The 19485-nt window shown below is 42.2% G+C and overlaps 3 non-coding genes across 3 annotated transcripts; all 3 read left to right on the forward strand.

Annotated features, from left to right (window-relative positions):
* The first annotated feature begins 11666 nt into the window (after positions 1-11666).
* Positions 11667-11739, forward strand: TRNAV-UAC. Its single transcript has one exon. It is a non-coding gene; the product is annotated as a tRNA-Val (tRNA).
* Positions 11740-12261: 522 nt separating this feature from the next.
* Positions 12262-12334, forward strand: TRNAV-CAC. The gene has a single exon. It is a non-coding gene; the product is annotated as a tRNA-Val (tRNA).
* Positions 12335-15116: 2782 nt separating this feature from the next.
* Positions 15117-15189, forward strand: TRNAV-UAC. Its single transcript has one exon. It is a non-coding gene; the product is annotated as a tRNA-Val (tRNA).
* The last annotated feature ends 4296 nt before the right edge of the window (positions 15190-19485 follow it).

Genomic DNA, 19485 nt, shown 5'->3' on the forward strand with positions numbered 1-19485 from the left:
TGAAAAGCACCAGTCCAAGTACAGATCCCTGAGGCACTCCACTGTTTACCCTTTTCCACTGAGAAAATTGACCATTTAATCCTACTCTCTGTTTCCTGTCTTTTAACCAGTTTGTAATCCACGAAAGGAATTGCCACATATCCCATGTCTTTTTAGTTTGCTTAGACGCCTCATGAGGAACTTTGTCAAACACCTTCTGAAAATCCAAATACACTGCATCTACTGGTTCACCTTTATCCACATGTTTATTAACCCCTTCAAAAAAAGGAAGCAGATTTGTGAGGCAAGACTTCCCTTGGGTAAATCCCTGCTGACTGTGTTCCATTAAATCATGTCTTTCTATATGCTCTGTAATTCTGATCTTTAGAATACTTTCCACTAATTTTCCAGGCACTGACGTCAGGATCACTGATCTATAATTTCCCGGATCACCCCTGGAGCCCTTTTTAAATATTGGGGTTACATTGGCCACCCTGCAGTCTTCAGGTACAATGGATGATTTTAATGATGTTACAAATTTTAATTAATAGATCTGAAATTTCATTTTTTAGTTCCTTCAGTACCCTAGGATGCATACCATCCCATCCAGGTGATTTGCTACTCTTTAGTTTGTCAATCTGGCCTACTACATCTTCCAGGTTCACAGTGATTTGGTTCAGTTCATCTGACTCCTCACCCTTAAAAATCATCTCTGTAACCAGTATCTCCCCAGCATCCTCATTAGTAAACACAGAACAAAGAATTCATTTAGTCTTTCTGCAATGGCCTTACCTTCCTTAAGAGCCCCTTTAACTTCTCAGTCATCTAACGGTCCAACCAACTCACTCACAGGTTTCTTGCTTCGGATGTATTTTAAAAACTTGCAATTATGACTTTTTGCTTCTACGACCAATGTCATTTCAAATTCTCTCTTCGCCTGTCTTATCAATGTTTTACACTTAACTTGACAATGCTTATGCTTTTTCCTATTTTCTTCAGATGCATCCTTCTTCCAATTTTTGAAGGATGTTTTTTGGCTAAAATAGCCTCTTTCACCTCACCTTTTAACCTTGCCGATAATCGTTTTCCTTTCCTTCCACTTTTCTTAATGCGTGGAAGACATCTGGACTGCGCCTCTAGGATTGTATTTTTATAACTCTTTATTTATAGTTTTCCAAACAAACAGATGTAAGTACATAGAAGCAATAACCCATATTGCAGTGAGGTACATACCAAAAGAGAGTACATAGGGGAGGAAACGACTGAGGGACAATAAAAGTGGAAATAAAAAGAAATAACCCCAAGAGGCACCACACATTAGCTTAAGTATCATTCAAATAATCAAGATACGGCCCCCAAATAGTGGTATATTTAGCATGCTCACCCTTAAGACTGTACCGTAGCTGTTCTAGATCAGCAATAACCCGTATTTGTGAGCGCCAGTAAGGTATACTAGGGGTGATGTTTTTATGAATGAGAGTGATCGTAGCATCAGCCATAGTGCCCACCACCAGCTACATTAAAAACCAAGAAAAGACGGTGAGAAATCTAAAAGAAGTATGTCTTAAAATTAGTAAGGAACCCATTGGGGCCAGGACATTTACCCTCCGGTAACAACTTGATAGCTGCCTGAATTTCAAGCAGAGAAATTGGGGCCAATATAAGATTGCATTTTTAAATAATGTCCATGCCTGTTGTACACTTTTAACCTTGGCAGCTGCACCTTTCAGTTTTTTCTAACTATTTCCTCATTTTATCAAAGTTTCCCTTTTGAAAATTTAGTTTTAGAGCTGTAGATTTACATATTGTCCCCTTTCCAGTCATTAGTTCAAATTTTATCACGTTCTGATCACTATTGCCAAGTGGCCCCACCACGTTACCTCTGTCACCAAGTCCTGTGTTCTACTAATTAAATCTAAAATAGCTCCCTCTCTCATTGATTCCTGACCCAATTGTTCCATGAAGCTGTCATTTATTCCATCCAGGAACTTTATGTCTCCAGCAATTCCTGATGTTACATTTACCCAGTCAATATTGGGGTAATTGAAATCTCCCATTATTACTGCACTGCCAAGTTGGTTTGCTTCCCTGATTTCTCTTAGCATTTGATGATCTGACCATATTGTCCAGGTGGGTGATAGTATATTCCTATCACCCAACACACATGGGATTTCTACCCATATAGATTCTACTGTGCATTTAGGGGGTCATATAGCTGCAGTGTTAGCACAGTTCATGATGTTTCTGGACAGCCTATTTCAGGGGGGGGGGAAGAGAGAGAGAGAGAGAGAGAGAGAGAGAGAGAGAGAGAGAGAGAGAGAGAGAGAGATGCTATAGTGTCTCCTCCCTAGACAGGTATTTGTATCCCTATGGGAGGCCCACCTAGTAACTCGAGGTGGGGATTAGGTATGAGTGTAGGGGGTTGGGGGCCACTTTCATATGCAACATGAGACGTACGAACAGAACAGTGGTCTCTTGTGAAGATTTGCTGGCCTTCGGAGTGAGGAAACTCACTCCAAGATGAGATTTGGGCAATGTTCTCTCCACCTAGCTTGTTGTTGCCAAGGTAGAGTGTCCATCAAGTTAGGTGGAGAGAACATTGCCCAAATCTCATCTTGGAGTGAGGCCCTTAGTCTCTTGTATGATCTTTATACCTTTGGACTCTATACCCTCCCGGACGTACAGTGCCACACCCCCACCAAGTTGATCCTCCCTATCATTGCAGTATAATTTGTACCCTGATATAGCATTGCCCCATTGATTATCCTCCTTCCACCAGGTCTCTGAGATGCCATTTATGTCTATTTCATCAGTTACTGCTATGCACTCTAACTCTCCCATCTTCCTTCTTAGACTTCTGGCATTGGCATCCAGACATTTCAAAGTCTTTTTTTGTTTGTATTAACAACCTGCTTTTCAGTTGATAGGGATAATTCAGAATTCTTTAGCTCAGGTGATTCTTTACTTGGGTAAATCATTCAGAAGCCGGAGGTTTTTTTAAATTAAATTAAATTTTATTTATATTCCAACTTTCAGGCACTTCACAGTGGATGACATTCAGGTACTGTAGTTCTTTCCCTATCCACAGTGGGCTCACAATCTGTACCTGAGGCCACAAGGTGTGGTGGCAGTGGGATTTGAACCCTGGCTTCCAGCCCACTGCTCTAACCACCAGACTTTTACAACCTGCGAGCAGAGGTGTTTCAGGGATGGAGCTGAGGCAGAGCTGGAGGGGTGGAGTCAGCAGAATTTCAAATGTCCTCCCATACAGCACCAAAGTCGGGCCAGGCACTTGGAAAATATATTCTTGGTGATGAGCAGGAGTTGTAATTGTCAGTATTATTTGCCTGGTGTATTGAGAGAATGTTTTTTTTATTCAGATGATCTTCAGCCGGTCCGCAGGCGGCAGTATAAGAGGGCAGCGTTCCACTGGCACCAGGAGCTGGAGCTGAGGGGATGAATCCCAGGACCGATGTCTTCACCCTGCTGCTAAGTTCTGAGAGAGAGAGACTGTAACACTGAGAGAGAGATGCTCGTTTCAGCAGACATTGCACTGGTTAGAGGGACAGAACGGGCTGAGAGAATGAGCGTTGGAATTAGCAGAAAGAGAGAGAGAGACCTGTTTCAGCTGGGAAGTACAGCTGAGGGGTGACAGGAAAAGGTGGCACAGGACCCTCACATCTGACTGGGAAGGATGCAGCATTTCACTCTGCAGACAAACTCTTAAGTGCCAGTTGTTACTGTACCTATTCTTCTCCTCTCTTTGCTGTTTCCTGTTTTCCAAGCCTTTTGAGTTAACTGTAAATCCTTTTCTTATATATAATAACAAACATTCAGTTATTAGCACTGGTTCTGTGAATGTGACAGGTGAGTTAGTACTGGGTATCAGCAGGGTCCTGCACCAAGTCTCACACTTCTTTCAGGGTTTTTGTGTCAGGTAGAGCTGGAGTAACCAACCAGCATCTGAATCAGTGAGGAGGTCTTCTGACCACAGATTGTGCTAATAAATAAACATTTGACTGCTATTCAGTGATTCCTCAGTTGTTATATTTATTGTTTTGTCTTTTCTGGGTCTCTTTTCTAAGGTCTAAGCTCCTCCCAGAGGAGGACCTAGTTTAGGGTAGTGAGTGGACTAAGCCATTTGCTATGGCTCACTGGAGTAACTATAGAGGGCAGACAGTTCCCTGTGATCTGAGGGACTCCTCGTCTCTGAGAAATCACTGATTAGCACTGTGAAGTCCCTGAATACCAACAAAATGTTTCTTCATTCATATTTATAAACTAATAGGTCCATGCAGCCGTGCAGAGAGCAGGAAGTTAGCTGGACTTACCCATATATGACTTTCCCTGCTACCCAGCTAAACATAAGCCCCACACCCGGTCATCTCTTTTTCTCCAGGTAAGTTAACCAATCATTAGCCCACAATTTTAACACTTTGCGGTTTGTCCAGCTAAATTCCAAATTCAGCAGGACAAATCCGTTGACCGAGGACCTTTAAAAGTATTACAGGGCAGAAAGTGATGTTTGCAAAGGCTCCTTACCACATGCTAATTATTGACGTCACGGCAATCACACGACACGACAGGGGATGGTCAGGGAAACATCTGATGCACCGGTGCAGAAGTTGGCAGGACGAGCGGAACCAGAAAGAGAAAGAAAGGAGATGTGTGAGCATTTCCTGATATCCTACTTTCCATCTGAGGTACAGGCATTGATCTTGGGTATCACAAAGTTAATTATGTCCATTTCTGTATACAAAGTATGGGGCAAGATTTCAGAAGAGCTGCTGAGTGGCCACAAGAGTTGATTACATTTATTGGAATAATTTTCAATCACAGCATGGCGGCTGGAAATGTTCCCAAATTTAGCTTAGCCGGTTCAGCACTGAGCCTGTCTTATCAATGTCTTACATTTAACTTGCCAACATTTATGCTTTATCCTATTTTCTTCTGTTGGATCCTTCTTCCAATTTTTGAATGAAGATCTTTTGGCTAAAATAGCTTCTTTCACCTCCCCTTGTAACCACGCCGGTAATCATTTTGCCTTCTTTCCACCTTTCTTAATGTGTGGAATACATCTGGACTGTGCTTCTAGAATGGTATTTTTTAACAATGACCACGCCTCTTGGACATTTTTTTACTTTTGTAGCTGCTCCTTTCAGTTTTTTTCTAACAATTTTTCTCATTTTATCAAAGTTTCCCTTTTGAAAGTTTAGCACGAGAGTCTTGGATTTGCACTCTGTTCCTCTTCTAGTCATTAAATCAAATTTGATCATATTATGATCACTATTGCCAAGCGGCCCCACCACCGTTACCTCTCTCACCAAATCCTGTGCTCCACTGAGAATTAGATCTAAAATTGCTCCCTCTCTCGTCGGTTCCTGAACCAATTGCTCCATAAAGCTATCATTTATTCCATCCAGGAACTTTATCTCTCTAGCGTGACATGATGATACATTTACCCAGTCAATATTGGGGTAATTTAAGTCTCAGAATACATAGGTGCAGTCAAGAATTTAAGTCCTGACAAAGTACTCACAATCCAGTGTATAAGTACTTGTTTTTATTCTTCAATATGGCAACTCCTCTGATTAAGTCTCCCATTATTATTGCACTACCAATTTGGTTAGCTTCCTTAATTTCTCTTAGCATTTCACTGTCCGTCTCACCATCTTGACCAGGTGGACGGTAGTATACCCCTATCACTATAGTCTTCCCCGACACAAGGGATTTCTACCCATAAAGATTCAATTTTGTATTTAGTCTCATGCAGGATGTTTATCCTGTTGGACTCTATGCCATCCCGGACATAAAGCGCCACACCTCCTCCCGAGTGCTCCTCTCTGTGATTGCGCTATAATTTGTACCCCGGTATAGCACTGTCCCATTGGTTATCCTCTTTCCACCATGTCTCTGAGATGCCAATTAAGTCTATGTCATCATTTACTGCTATACATTCTAATTCTCCCATCTTACTTCTTAGACTTCTTGCATTAGCATACAAACATTTCAAAGTTTGTTTTTTGTTTGTATTTTCATTCTGCTTTTTAATTGATAGGGATAAGTTAGAAATTTTTAGCTCAGGAGAGTTTTTAGTTACAGGCACTTGGACTACTTTTCTAATTATTGGAACCTCACTGTCGGGATGCCCTAATTCTAATGCATCATTAGTATCCTTTAAAGATACCTCTCTCCGAACCATGCGCTGGTGAGCGACTGTCGGCTTTCCCCTTTGTTCTAGTTTAAAAGCTGCTCTATCTCCTTTTTAAAGGTTAGCACCAGCAGTCTGGTTCCACCCTGGTTAAGGTGGAGCCCATCCCTTCGAAAGAGACTCCCCCTTCCCCAAAAGGTTCCCCAGTTCCTAACAAAACTGAATCCCTCTTCCTTGCACCATCGTCTCATCCACGCATAGAGACTCCGGAGCTCTGCCTGCCTCTGGTGACCTGCGCGTGGAACAGGGAGCATTTCAGAGAATGCTACCCTGGAGGTTCTGGATTTAAGCTTTCTACCTAAGAGCCTAAATTTGGCTTCCAGAGCCTCCCTCCCACATTTTCCTATGTCGTTGGTGCCCACATGTACCACAACAGTAGGCTCCTCCCCAGCACTGTCTAAAATCCTATCTAGCTGACGCGTGAGGTCCGCCACCTTCGCACCAGGTAGGCATGTTACCAGGCGATCCTCATGCCCACCAGCCACCCAGCTATCTACATTCCTAATAATTGAATCACCAACTATGACGGCCGACCTAACCCTTCCCTCCTAGGCAGTAGGCCTTGGGGAGATATCCTCAGAGAGAAAGGACAATGCATCACCTGGAGAGCAGGTCCTTGCTACAGGATCCTTTCCTGCTGCACCTGGTTGGTGCTCTCCCATCATGAGACCTTCTTCCTCCAAGGCAGCACCAGGGCTGCCAGTCTGAAGTTGGGACTTGACTACTATGTCCCTGAAGGTCTCATCTATATACCTCTCTGTCTGCCTCAGCTCCTCCAGGTCTGCCACTCTAGCCTCCAGAGATCGGACTCGTTCTCTGAGAGCCAGGAGCTCTTTGCATCGCATGCACATGTACAACTTCTGACTGACTATTTAAAAATACAGTCTAACTTGTTTATTCACTGCCTACCTAGTGCTACCTTATTGACTGACTATTTAAAAATACAGTCTAACTTGTTTATTCACTGCCTTTCTGACTATTAAAGGCACAAACACACTAAATAATATTCCCAAATAGTTAACTTTGCCCCAATACTTTTAAAAAAGACAATGTCCCAAGCAAAAACTTACTGGTTCCTTTCAGCCACCAGCAAGGTGATCCTCTCCTCTCAGGATTTGGTGAGAGAGGTAACAGTGGTGGGGCTGCTTGGCAATAGTGATCATAATATGATCAAATTTAAATTAATGACTGAAAGGGGAACAGTATGTAAATCTATGGCTCTAGCACTAAACTTTCAAAAGGGAAACTTTGAGAAAATGAGAAAAGTAGTTAGAAAAAACAGGCGTGGGCCTTGTTTAAAAGTAGCATCCTAGAAGCACAGACCAGGTGTATTCCATGCATTAAGAAAAATGGAAGGAAGGCAAACTGATTACCAGCATGGAAATGTTCCCAAATTTAGCTTAGCCGGTTCAGCACTGAGAAGCCTCCAGAAGATCTAACCTCACTGAAGGGCCTGTCCCTTAATCTAAAAAAATACCCACCTCTACCCTGACTCCCAATTTTTAATGCAGGCTTGTCTTCGTCTGTTAAAGAAAGGTTCAGACCTTAAAATGTGCAAGGCTGAATGCACATCACCATTATATACAGGGAGGACAAGAATGAAAGCCATTTCTGGGGGTAAAGCGCTCTTTTATCCACAGAAATAGGCTGTTTGATTACTGTCCATCCTCTACACAAGTAAAGGTAGGCGCATATAACAAGGCATATTTCTGGTTTGGAGTTCGCACAGGGGGAAAACTATAGCCAGAGAGTAAAGTGTTAGGTCCCTTTAAGGGCTGCAGCTGGAGAGCTAAGCCAGCTCGGGATTATGATGTCTGATTATGACATCACCATAGTAGAGGTTTGAAACCAGGCAACTCCTTTCTTTCTTGCTCTTTGCAACAGACGTCCTCTGTTGCTCCTAGGCTGTGATCCCTGTGCTTCGGTGCCGTGCCTCCAGTGTCTCCTGTGTCATCGTCCCTCCAGCGGCTCCTGTGTCTTCATGCCTCCAGCGTCTCCTGTGTCTTCATGCCTCCAGCGTCTCTTGGGTCTTCATGCCTCCAGCGTCTCATGGGTCTTCATGCCTCCAGCGTCTCCTGTGTCATCGTCCCTCCAGCGTCTCCTGTGTCTTCATGCCTCCAGCGTCTCTTGGGTCTTCATGCCTCCAGCGTCTCATGGGTCTTCATGCCTCCAGCGTCTCCTGTGTCATCGTCCCTCCAGCGTCTCCTGTGTCTTCATGCCTCCAGTGTCTCCTGTGTCATCGTCCCTCCAGTGTCTCCTGTGTCTTCATGCCTCCAGCGTCTCTTGGGTCTTCATGCCTCCAACGTCTCCATGTTCCTGTGACCATCACTTCGTCTCTTCACTATCTGCCACAGACCTTCTGCCTGGACTACGCTGTCTCTTCAAGAGATTGGTTCCTATCTTGCTGGGTGAACGCTCTATATCTTCCTTCTCTTTCCTCTCTGCCCACCTGCCTTTGCTGTTCTTTGCTTTTCATTCCCTTTCTCTGTCTTGTTTATGCTTCCCCTTTTCCTTTCCCTTACTTCTCCTTTTAGCAAACAGTTTTAGTGGTTAATATTATTTCCCTCCCATGTAAAATTCCCTTTTATTACCATTAGAGGGTCCCTGAGGGAGAGAGAGAGCTGTGGGTTAATAGGGACAGACAGGGAGAGTTTGTAAAGCTAAAGAAGCCCAGCCAGTTGTGCAGTCTGAGCTGATCCTATCAGCACCCTTCAGAGCCAACTGAGACAGGGGCAGCATTCAGCTCTGCAAAAACCTTCACTTGAAAACCAGTTGGAGTTACTGTGAAATTCCTTTTCTTCCTCCCCTGCTTGTAATACAGTCTTCATAACAAGCTCTGTTTATTAGCACTGTGGATCCTAGGTAAGAGAGTTTTTCAGTGATTCTTGTATTTTTTGGATGTGCCTTCTTTATTTGTCTGGATACTGTGAAACCCCAGGTTTAGGGAGTCACAATGTCCTCAGAAAGCCCTCATGAAGGAGCAGGTGGTAGGGGACTTGGGAAACGCAGTTGGTGGGTGGGAGGTTGTCAGGAGAGAGGCACAAGTGCAGGAGCAGGCAAGGCCTCTGCAGTGCTTGCTGGGATCTTCAAGGTCAAAGCAAGGGAGCAAGGGTTTAACCTCCGAGTGTCAGGTGAAGCAGCTTTTGCTTTACTTCTGCTAAGAATGTTTTGTTCCAGGGAGGTAAAGGAAGAGATGTGATGTGTGCTCTTCATTCCTGCCAGGAATATTTCATTCTGTGTGGCAGGGGCAGAGCCAGAAGCAGCACAGCTCTTGCTCTGTTTTCCCTGTGAACATTTAAGTGAAGGCTAAGCAATCTTGTATTGCTTAGCAGATAATAACGGGGGTTAGCGAGCGGTAGGATAGGGTTAAATTATAAGTTAGGAGGGAAAGGGGAGGGGGAGAAAGTAAAGCTAAGGGGCCAATGAAAAGGAAGTACTTTGAATTGAGGAGCTGGGATTGGTTGGGGTAATAGTTAGTGAGGGCAGAGAGCCCTTTGGCGCCTCAGTTGGGTGGGAGAGGGCTGAGGGAGCAGGCTGGAATAATTTCCCTCCTCCCTCCCTTATGGTACAATCATTGGATGTTATTCAATGTGTGTTGTCTTTATTGATTGTCACAGTGGCGGGTAACCCCAGCCCAATACGGTTGATTTTGTTATGTCTTGTTAAAAGGCATTTGGGGGGGGTATCTCGTGTAGCGTGGGGGGGCTGCTACATGAGGTGGCCAATGAGCAAGAGGGGGGCCGAAGCTCAGAGGCCGGGGTACTTACCCTCGCTGGTGCGAGGCGAGGTAAGGAAAGGGACTCTATGGGTGCAGCTCTACCACTGGGTCCAGGTGGGGAGCAAGTTAAATAATATTGGAGTTAGGAAAAGCCTGCATGAACAGCCAGGTCTTGAGTCTTTTCTTGAAAGTTGAGAGGCTGGGTTCCGTTCTATGATCTGGGGGGATGGAGTTCCATAAGGTAGGGCCGACTGTAGAGAAGGCCCGATCTCTTAGCGTAATGTGTCTGGTAGTTTTGGCTGGGGGTACTTGAAGTGATCCTTTGTAAGCATATGGTGAGAATGGCCTTGTAGATTATTGTGAAGTGGATGGGTAGCCAGTGGAGGCCCATTAGGATAGGGGTTATGTGGTCTCTTCTCCTGGTGTTAGTGAGTATACGGGCAGAGGCATTTTGAACCATTTGCAGTGGTTTGGTGTGTGATGAGGGGAGACCAAGCAAGATGGTGTTACAATAGTCCAGCTTTGCGAAGATGATTGATTGTAGAATCGTTCTAAAGTCATGAGTGTGGAACAGAGGTCTTATTCTTTTCAGCACTTGGAGTTTATAAAAGCAGTCTTTGGTGGTTTTGTTGATGGTAGCTTTCAGGTTCAGTCGATTGTCAATTAGAACTCCTAGGTCTCTCAGTTGTGTAGTTTTTAGTAAGGCTGGATGAGTGGGGGTGGAGAAGCTGTTCTCTGTTGTGATGAGTAATAGTTCCGTTTTGGATGAGTTTAGTACCAGGTTGAGGCTTGTGAGAAGCTGTTTGATATTTTGGAGGCATGTTTCCCAATGAGACAGTGTTTTCGCGAGGGACTCCTTGATGGGGATCAGGACCTGGATATCATCTTGTGTTAATGGGCTGCCACAGCAAAAATCCTTACCAACAATTCAGAGAGACCTCAGAGCTATGCTTTCACACAGACAATGTCTAGAGAAACAATGCAGAGCAAGGCTGTGACATGCTCATTCTTCAAACTCAGCATCACTGTAATCCGCTCTGCGGCATTATAGGAGACTAGGAAAATGCTCCGCTGCGATACATCATAACTCTCATTGCTTGACGGAATGCCAATCCGTCCCTTCTCTGCAGCCTGCCCGCTCCACAGTGTATGAACCTTTCTCCATACATTTGCAACTGTTGCTATGCCTATGATTTCCATGGGTCTTTTGACTATAATTGCTTATAGAAATCATTCTGTTTGACAGAAATGAAACAAATAGGATTCCTTTAGTTCACGGGTCCCCTTCAGCTCATTTTGGACCCTAAGAGTTTAGAGTCAGAGTTTAAAGCTTTTAAAAAAGCTCTAAAAGCATGGCTTTTCGAACAGGCTTATATTGACTATCTTGAAAAAAAGGACTAATTGGTTTAAAGAAACATTATTTTTATCTTTGTTTTATGTTCATTTATTAATAATTGATTAACAATTTTATTTTTTATCATATTTTACTGTACCTTTTAGATATTTCAGTTTGATTTTATGATTTTGTAACATGTAAACCGTTGTGATGTATATTATGAACGATGGTATACAAGAATTTTTAATAAATGAAATAAATAAATAAATAAAAATGAAACAAGTTGGCCCCACTGATTTCATTTTTATATTTTGTTTTCAATGAATGCACTTCTCTAGCTGAGATGCTTGTTCAATTAGTCCTCCTTTAGTCGCGCATCAAGGGTTCGACAGTTGCTCACAGATTAATAGCAATGGTCAGTTGGTTCCATAGTGTAGTGGGTATCACATCTGCTTTACACGCAGAAGGGCCTGGGTTCAATCCCCAGTGGAGCCATTTTTAACTTGCTGCAGAAACAGGCATGAGTCTGAGTGCAAGGATTACTTAGATACCGAAAAAGCAAGTTGAAGACCAATGGGTTCCACATATGTGCAGTGGAAACCCCACCTGTCAGGTTTTCAGGATACCCATGATCTATATGCAGATGCACGATCTATATGCAGATTTACAGGCCCTTCCTTCTATGCTTGCTACTTGATCTCATGCGAATTCATAGCAGATATCGTCTTCCCCAGAAGAAGTGTGGGAATGGTTACTGGAGATGAAATAAGGAAGCTTTAGGTAAACTCCTAAGCCAACATCTTGTGTGGTAAAAAGAATTCAGCAGTGACTCTAGTAAAACACATTTTTCATGGTAGATGGGATGGCTCTTGGAAGATCTATTTTTTGCCAAGAGTAAAAAATGTTAGAATGTGAATGGTGGCTGAGGCGATTATCCCATGAATTATTCAAACAGTATTCTAAAATAACTGGATAGGTGTTTGAAAGTGTAATAAAGAAGAGATCAGACAAGGAAATGGTTCCATGGTGTAGAGGTTATCACATCTGTTTCACACACAGAAGGTCTTGGGTTCAAGTCCCAATGGAGCCACTTTATGTTTCTAGCAGTGGATGAGCATTTTATAGATGTTCAGCCATCAGCTGTATTGGTGTCAGTGAATGCTTGCATTGTTATGGGACCTTGTTAGGAACAGCTTGGGAGCAATCCTACAAAGATCTTGCAAGCACAGCTATCCAGGAGGGTTGAGTGCAATAGAAGACAGTGACGATAACTGTCTTGCACTAGTCCTGTTGTCCCTGAGGTGGTCATTCCCTGTGATGGACTGCAACAGTATATCCTTGGCAGTATGGACTGGAATGACAGGGCAGAATGAATGCAAAAGTTGGTCATTTCCCTGCAGTTACTCTCTGAGAGAAAATTAGCATTTGTAGAAAGACCTCAGGTGCTAGTGGAGGATCCTCAAAACATCTTGCTTCACTTTTATCCTTGTAGTTCTATTTTCAAGCCCTCATTCTCTACTAGCTGCAGGGGCTGGCTATCAAGGGCATTTATTTCAGAACTGCCCCTTTTTCTAACTTTAACTGCTGCTTCTCTCCTGTCCTGGGGCATTGCTATTGAAACCTGTTCCATTTCTCTGTCACAGACAGGCTTCACAATACAGGCTGTTATGCTGCACTTTCTGGTCTGCCTTCACTGCTCGCTTATGCCCAGTACTACCTAGCTCCCACTGCCCACAATGTGCCCACTGGCAGTCATACAGAGAATAAATAACTAATCTGAAGTGTAGCTAAGGCTTCAATCACGAAAAAGGAAAAACAGAACAGCAAGCAAAGCAACACAAATCTACAATGATGCAGAGATATTGTGATGCCATGCTGCCTCCATGGTTTGTTTTCCTGTCTTTATTTATTTATTTATTTTATTTAAGTTTTTTATATACCAACATTCAAGACAGTAGTCCCATCATGCTGGTTCACATGAAACAGGAGTGCAAAATAAGCTTAAACTTGAACAATAGTGCAGAAAAAGCAGTTACATGTAACAGGGGAAAAAAACTTGGAGTAAGAAGGAAAAAAGGAAAAGGAGAACCAGATAATTACATATAATTACATTGTAAGAGGTAGCTAATAGTGATATTGGTGGTGATGTGTGTTGATTGTTATGAGTTAAATAATATTGGAGTTAGGAAAAGCCTGCATGAACAGCCAGGTCTTGAGTCTTTTCTTGAAAGTTGAGAGGCTGGGTTCCGTTCTATGATCTGGGGGGATGGAGTTCCATAAGGTAGGGCCGGCTGTAGAGAAGGCCCGATCTCTTAGCGTAATGTGTCTGGTAGTTTTGGCTGGGGGTACTTGAAGTGATCCTTTGTAAGCATCTCTTGTCGGTCTTGTTGAGGTGTGCAATCGGAGGGGGAAATGAAGGTCAATTGGGGCTAGTTGATGGATGTTTTTGTATATGGTGAGAATGGCCTTGTAGATTATTGTGAAGTGGATGGGTAGCCAGTGGAGGCCCATTAGGATAGGGGTTATGTGGTCTCTTCTCCTGGTGTTAGTGAGTATACGGGCAGAGGCATTTTGAATCATTTGCAGTGGTTTGGTGTGTGATGAGGGGAGACCAAGCAAGATGGTGTTACAATAGTCCAGCTTTGCGAAGATGATTGATTGTAGAATCGTTCTAAAGTCATGAGTGTGGAACAGAGGTCTTATTCTTTTCAGCACTTGGAGTTTATAAAAGCAGTCTTTGGTGGTTTTGTTGATGGTAGCTTTCAGGTTCAGTCGATTGTCAATTAGAACTCCTAGGTCTCTCACTTGTGTAGTTTTTAGTAAGGCTGGATGAGTGGGGGTGGAGAAGCTGTTCTCTGTTGTGATGAGTAATAGTTCCGTTTTGGATGAGTTTAGTACCAGGTTGAGGCTTGTGAGAAGCTGTTTGATATTTTGGAGGCATGTTTCCCAATGAGACAGTGTTTTCGCGAGGGACTCCTTGATGGGGATCAGGACCTGGATATCATCTTGTGTTAATGGGCTGCCACAGCAAAAATCCTTACCAACAATTCAGAGAGACCTCAGAGCTATGCTTTCACACAGACAATGTCTAGAGAAACAATGCAGAGCAAGGCTGTGACATGCTCATTCTTCAAACTCAGCATCACTGTAATCCGCTCTGCGGCATTATAGGAGACTAGGAAAATGCTCCGCTGCGATACATCATAACTCTCATTGCTTGACGGAATGCCAATCCGTCCCTTCTCTGCAGCCTGCCCGCTCCACAGTGTATGAACCTTTCTCCATACATTTGCAACTGTTGCTATGCCTATGATTTCCATGGGTCTTTTGACTATAATTGCTTATAGAAATCATTCTGTTTGACAGAAATGAAACAAATAGGATTCCTTTAGTTCACGGGTCCCCTTCAGCTCATTTTGGACCCTAAGAGTTTAGAGTCAGAGTTTAAAGCTTTTAAAAAAGCTCTAAAAGCATGGCTTTTCGAACAGGCTTATATTGACTATCTTGAAAAAAAGGACTAATTGGTTTAAAGAAACATTATTTTTATCTTTGTTTTATGTTCATTTATTAATAATTGATTAACAATTTTATTTTTTATCATATTTTACTGTACCTTTTAGATATTTCAGTTTGATTTTATGATTTTGTAACATGTAAACCGTTGTGATGTATATTATGAACGATGGTATACAAGAATTTTTAATAAATAAATAAATAATAAAAAAGAAACAAGTTGGCCCCACTGATTTCATTTTTATATTTTGTTTTCAATGAATGCACTTCTCTAGCTGAGATGCTTGTTCAATTAGTCCTCCTTTAGTCGCGCATCAAGGGTTCGACAGTTGCTCACAGATTAAAAGCAGTGGTCAGTTGGTTCCATAGTGTAGTGGGTATCACATCTGCTTTACACGCAGAAGGGCCTGGGTTCAATCCCCAGTGGAGCCATTTTTAACTTGCTGCAGAAACAGGCATGAGTCTGAGTGCAAGGATTACTTAGATACCGAAAAAGCAAGTTGAAGACCAATGGGTTCCATATATGTGCAGTGGAAACCCCACCTGTCAGGTTTTCAGGATACCCATGATCTATATGCAGATGCACGATCTATATGCAGATTTACAGGCCCTTCCTTCTATGCTTGCTACTTGATCTCATGCGAATTCATAGCAGATATCGTCTTCCCCAGAAGAAGTGTGGGAATGGTTACTGGAGACGAAATAAGGAAGCTTTAGGTAAACTCCTAAGCCAACACCTTGTGTGGTAAAAAGAATTCAGCAGTGACTCTAGTAAAACACATTTTTCATGGTAGATGGGATGGCTCTTGGAAGATCTATTTTTTGCCAAGAGTAAAAAATGTTAGAATGTGAATGGTGGCTGAGGCGATTATCCCATGAATTAATCAAACAGTATACTAAAATAACTGGATAGGTGTTTGAAAGTGTAATAAAGAAGTACTCACACAAGGAAATTGTTCCATGCTGTAGAGGTTATCACATCTGTTTCACACACAGAAAGTTTTGGGTTCAAGTCCCAATGGAGCCACTTTATGTTTCTAGCAGTGGATGAGCATTTTATAGATGTTCAGCCATCAGCTGTATTGGTGTCAGTGAATGCTTGCATTGTTATGGGACCTTGTTAGGAACAGCTTGGGAGCAATCCTACAAAGATCTTGCAAGCACAGCTATCCAGGAGGGTTGAGTGCAATAGATGTCAGATGACAGTGACGATAACTGTCTTGCACTAGTCCTGTTGTCCCTGAGGTGGTCGTACCCTGTGATGGACTGCAACAGTATATCCTTGGCAGTATGGACTGGAATGACAGGGCAGAATGAATGCAAAAGTTGGTCATTTCCCTGCAGTTACTCTCTGAGAGAAAATTAGCATTTGTAGAAAGACCTCAGGTGCTAGTGGAGGATCCTCAAAACATCTTGCTTCACTTTTATCCTTGTAGTTCTATTTTCAAGCCCTCATTCTCTACTAGCTGCAGGGGCTGGCTATCAAGGGCATTTATTTCAGAACTGCCCCTTTTTCTAACTTTAACTGCTGCTTCTCTCCTGTCCTGGGGCATTGCTATTGAAACCTGTTCCATTTCTCTGTCACAGACAGGCTTCACAATACAGGCTGTTATGCTGCACTTTCTGGCCTGCCTTCACTGCTCGCTTATGCCCAGTACTACCTAGCTCCCACTGCCCACAATGTGCCCACTAGCAGTCATACAGAGAATAAATAACTAATCTGAAGTGTAGCTAAGGCTTCAATCACGAAAAAGGAAAAACAGAACAGCAAGCAAAGCAACACAAATCTACAATGATGCAGAGATATTGTGATGCCATGCTGCCTCCATGGTTTGTTTTCCTGTCTTTATTTATTTATTTATTTTATTTAAGTTTTTTATATACCAACATTCAAGACAGTAGTCCCATCATGCTGGTTCACATGAAACAGGAGTGCAAAATAAGCTTAAACTTGAACAATAGTGCGGAAAAAGCAGTTACATGTAACAGGGGAAAAAAAACTTGGAGTAAGAAGGAAAAAAGGAAAAGGAGAACCAGATAATTACATATAATTACATTGTAAGAGGTAGCTAATAGTGATATTGGTGGTGATGTGTGTTGATTGTATGAGTTAAATAATATTGGAGTTAGGAAAAGCCTGCATGAACAGCCAGGTCTTGAGTCTTTTCTTGAAAGTTGAGAGGCTGGGTTCCGTTCTATGATCTGGGGGGATGGAGTTCCATAAGGTAGGGCCGGCTGTAGAGAAGGCCCGATCAGTCTCATGGTATTGAAGTTGCTCTGGCTACCTCCCTGGTTACTGAGGGAGGTCTTCAGGAAGCAACTCCAGTGGAAGAGCATTCTCCACAATCATCAGAGAGGATAGAAATCCCTACTCGACCTGTGTTAGTGACTTTGGATACATTATGGGAGATGATGGCTGGCTTGACGGTAAATTTAAAGTGTCTTGAGAAGAAAGTGGATTTGATTTCGGGACAAAAACAACAGGAATTTACTATGACACAAAAGCAAATAAAGGATATGAATGAAAAAATTAAGCATTTGGAAGTTCAGGAGAAGAAAAATATGGACTTTAAAGTAGCAATAATCAAGGATAAAGATTCTATGTCTAGAAGAATGGAAATGTTGAAGAACAACCATAAACGTTGTAATCTAAGATTTCTAAATTTCCCAAGGATGCTTGGTGAGGATCCAATTATTACTTTCAAAAAATTTCTTGTGGAAAAATTAAGCTTTTCTTTGGATCACTCACCAACCATAAACACATGCTTTTTTCTTCCCCAACCACGTAACACTGAAAGAGCAGAATTGTTTCAAGGTAATCTTTCGAATTTTTTGGAAGATTCATCAGCGAATGTAATTAGTTGGGGAACATTGTTAGTCTCCCTGTACTCCGTCATAGATGTTAACTTAATTATGAAAAGGTATTTTAGTAAATTTCCTGTTGTATTTCTAGAAAAAACAGTAAAAATTTTTCCTGATTTGGCTATTTCAACTCAGTTGAGAAGGAAAGCCTTCTTGTCTTACAGACAGGAGGTTATATCACTTGGATATATATTTGTGCTTAAGTTTCCATGCAAATGCATAATAAAGAGACAAGATGATCTCTTTATATTTTTTGATCCAGATCAATTAAAGAATTTTCTTGAAGGTACCAGAGTGTCAACATCATCCCCGGTATCCAATTGAAATAATGTGCACAGTAACCTAGTATTTTTGTTTTTCTCTTTAAATTAATCTTGTTTATCTCCCTAATCAAGTAATGACTAACCCCCTCCAAGGTGATTGTTAAAAATGGATAAGGGCTTTGTGAAATATTTCTTTTTTTTTGTTTGAATTAAATTTTATGTATAATTAGATATAGGGCACTTAACCCTACCATGAAATTGCTGTATAAATAATATGTTTTATATTATTTTGAAAATGTATAAATAAAGAATTAAAAAAAAAAAAAAAAAAAGAGAAGGCCCGATCTCTTAGCGTAATGTGTCTGGTAGTTTTGGCTGGGGGTACTTGAAGTGATCCTTTGTAAGCATCTCTTGTCGGTCTTGTTGAGGTGTGCAATCGGAGGGGGAAATGAAGGTCAATTGGGGCTAGTTGATGGATGTTTTTGTATATGGTGAGAATGGCCTTGTAGATTATTGTGAAGTGGATGGGTAGCCAGTGGAGGCCCATTAGGATAGGGGTTATGTGGTCTCTTCTCCTGGTGTTAGTGAGTATACGGGCAGAGGCATTTTGAACCATTTGCAGTGGTTTGGTGTGTGATGAGGGGAGACCAAGCAAGATGGTGTTACAATAGTCCAGCTTTGCGAAGATGATTGATTGTAGAATCGTTCTAAAGTCATGAGTGTGGAACAGAGGTCTTATTCTTTTCAGCACTTGGAGTTTATAAAAGCAGTCTTTGGTGGTTTTGTTGATGGTAGCTTTCAGGTTCAGTCGATTGTCAATTAGAACTCCTAGGTCTCTCACTTGTGTAGTTTTTAGTAAGGCTGGATGAGTGGGGGTGGAGAAGCTGTTCTCTGTTGTGATGAGTAATAGTTCCGTTTTGGATGAGTTTAGTACCAGGTTGAGGCTTGTGAGAAGCTGTTTGATATTTTGGAGGCATGTTTCCCAATGAGACAGTGTTTTCGCGAGGGACTCCTTGATGGGGATCAGGACCTGGATATCATCTTGTGTTAATGGGCTGCCACAGCAAAAATCCTTACCAACAATTCAGAGAGACCTCAGAGCTATGCTTTCACACAGACAATGTCTAGAGAAACAATGCAGAGCAAGGCTGTGACATGCTCATTCTTCAAACTCAGCATCACTGTAACCCGCTCTGCGGCATTATAGGAGACTAGGAAAATGCTCCGCTGCGATACATCATAACTCTCATTGCTTGACGGAATGCCAATCCGTCCCTTCTCTGCAGCCTGCCCGCTCCACAGTGTATGAACCTTTCTCCATACATTTGCAACTGTTGCTATGCCTATGATTTCCATGGGTCTTTTGACTATAATTGCTTATAGAAATCATTCTGTTTGACAGAAATGAAACAAATAGGATTCCTTTAGTTCACGGGTCCCCTTCAGCTCATTTTGGACCCTAAGAGTTTAGAGTCAGAGTTTAAAGCTTTTAAAAAAGCTCTAAAAGCATGGCTTTTCGAACAGGCTTATATTGACTATCTTGAAAAAAAGGACTAATTGGTTTAAAGAAACATTATTTTTATCTTTGTTTTATGTTCATTTA

Source organism: Rhinatrema bivittatum, chromosome 2, assembly GCF_901001135.1.
Source record: "Rhinatrema bivittatum chromosome 2, aRhiBiv1.1, whole genome shotgun sequence".
NCBI classification, from domain to species: Eukaryota; Metazoa; Chordata; class Amphibia; order Gymnophiona; family Rhinatrematidae; genus Rhinatrema; species Rhinatrema bivittatum.